The sequence below is a fragment of the Peromyscus eremicus genome, chromosome 9 (assembly GCF_949786415.1).
Source record: "Peromyscus eremicus chromosome 9, PerEre_H2_v1, whole genome shotgun sequence".
Taxonomy (NCBI): Eukaryota; Metazoa; Chordata; class Mammalia; order Rodentia; family Cricetidae; genus Peromyscus; species Peromyscus eremicus.
The window spans coordinates 103,418,656-103,421,061 of record NC_081425.1 but is presented as its reverse complement, the minus strand read 5'-3'; the positions used below and the strand labels follow the sequence as shown (position 1 = coordinate 103,421,061).

At 39.5% G+C, this 2,406-nt stretch overlaps 1 long non-coding RNA gene across 1 annotated transcript; it reads left to right on the top strand.

Annotated features, from left to right (window-relative positions):
* Window positions 1-627: 627 nt before the first annotated feature.
* LOC131919351 (uncharacterized) lies at window positions 628-2,196 on the top strand. Its single transcript, XR_009381231.1, has 3 exons — window positions 628-712; window positions 1,807-1,937; window positions 2,103-2,196. It is a non-coding gene; the product is annotated as an uncharacterized LOC131919351 (long non-coding RNA).
* Window positions 2,197-2,406: the final 210 nt, after the last annotated feature.

Here is a 2,406-nt window from a genome sequence, read left to right as displayed (position 1 = left end):
TAAAAGCTATTTTGTCATTTAGCCACAGTTCAGTGATTTAAGTGTGAATGTGAATCTTCCACAGATAGAAAAGAGAAAACAGGGAAGCAAGATGAAGGTGAAGCTAAAATAGATGAACACAATGTCTGATTTAAGTGTGTAACAACTCGGGGTCCAGAATAAAACACATTAACTTTGAGCCATTGAGGGAACAGCAAATGCTGCCAATCATAAAATGAAGAAGATGGCATTGCAATAAGTCAGGTTTCTATAGAATATCAGGTCAGTTTGAATTATAATATCCTATGTTTAGTATGTTCTGTGGCATACAGAAAGAAATAAATTTATCTCCATAAAAATGTTCAAGGATACTAGACACAGTCTCCAGGTGTGTGGGTAAGATAAGTCAAAGGAAGTTTACAGTGTAGCCTTCTGACAGTGTCCCCAGCCTCTTCTGAACATGCCTGATGACACCTGATATCTCATTTGCTTCTGCTCAATGGAAAGATCAGCAGAGAGGTAAACCTTTGCTTTTGTACGTTTCAAAACCCACAAGGTGTGAGAACAGCCTGGAGGAAACACCTGTCACAGTGCATTCATACAAAGAGCTTTTATTTGCTTTTGTATACTTTAATTCTTTCTGTTTTCAGGGAACTTCTGGAGGTGGCTTACTGTCACAGCCTTCTAACTCAGGAGGTGAAGGAGCTTGATCAACAAAACACAAGAGGAAATGGTAGGCTCAGGGTTTTGATCTAAGCAATCGGCTCAGAGGGCCGGTCATTGCCCATGGTGTCTTCTTGCTTCTTTTGTTCATAAACACACCTCATCCATTGTATAATCCTTCTATAGAGCTGTTCTCACCACAGGGATATGAGTGACTGTTGCCTTTGCAATAGAAGCAGCAGCCACAGAAATATTTATGGAGCACTTACTAGCTGTCAAGTCTCAAGTCTCATGAGAAGCACTTTACATGCTTTTTGTCATTTAAGATCCCAAGATTTAAAAAAAAATTGTCTTAAGGGAAATGAATGTGCCTGACAAGAAGTGCCCAAAGACAACCTAAGTGGAGAAATTACCATGAGCTAAAGTGGTGGCAGGAGGGAGGAGGAGTGCTCTTCTCAGCTAAGGGGAAATTTATTCAGAATCAAAAGGAATATACATTGAAGGCAAATTAGGATTTATTAAGCACTGTGTGACAGACTCCAGACTAGGCTGCTCTGTATGCATACTCTTACCAGCATTAATCATTGTTACTTCCATATACAGATGAGAGATTGAAGATACATCCAAGTTACCTAACCTGCCCCATTCTGTGGCCAGTGGTGGCAGTCAGAACAAGATAGGCTCTGTTTGACTCTGTGGCTACAGCCTCCTCTGCTCATAAAAATTGAGGGAGGTTGTTGGCAAAAAAAAAAAAAAAAAAAAAAAAAAAAAAGAGACATGTAATGATCAGATGACAGTATCTGGAAATTCTGGGAGAGATGGTGAAGAAATATAACGCAGAAAGGCACACTGAGGCTGTTCATAGGTTGAGGCATTTGATTACAGAATTTATAGAGCCTCCAAACTTCCTGGAAAAGGTATAAATCACAATAAGTCATTTTATAACAACATAGAAAACAAGTGGGCATTTGACAAATGTTTAAAAATTCTTATGAAAATGTCACACTAGCTCATTATATCTTTGTTGTTGTTGTGCATATATAATATTGTTAAACCCATATTATGACCATGATCGCTTTCCCCTAGGAGGTACATATACTTGGAACATCCACCTCTCAGTCACTTCCTAGCTGTAGGAAATAATGGCATCATTATCTTTTTCAGATTTCACACCACATGGACTCTGCTGAGGACTTGTAAGCTAAGAGACTTAGAAATTACTTTGACATGTACTTTTAAAGATCATAGAGATGAATGTTGGAGAGATGACACATAGATGACAGATACAAAGAAAGGTGATAGATGGATTGATGGATGATGGATGGGTGGATGGGTGGATGAATGGATTGATGGCATCCTCCACCCAGTCCCTGTGTCTTTGAGGCATCTTCTATCTAGGCCATGTGTCTATAGATCATTCTTTACCCAACCCATGTGTCTCTATTGCATCTTCTTTTCAGAGCACCTGTCAATGAAGCATCTTCCACCCAACCAGTGTGCTGTGGTCATATTCTACCAGCTCACATATATATGGAGAATATTCTTCCTAACCCATGTGCCTGTGTTGGGTCTTCTCTGAGTGTTATCTGTCAATGGAGAATCTTCCATTCAGACATATATTCTAGATGAGTTTGTGGACCATATTTTATAATGCCCTGTGCCTGGGGAAAATTTTCACCCCACATGTTTGCAAAGTGTCCTCCATCAAGCCCATATGTCTTCAGAACATCTTATGTCCAGACTAGGTCTATTGAGCATCTTCTA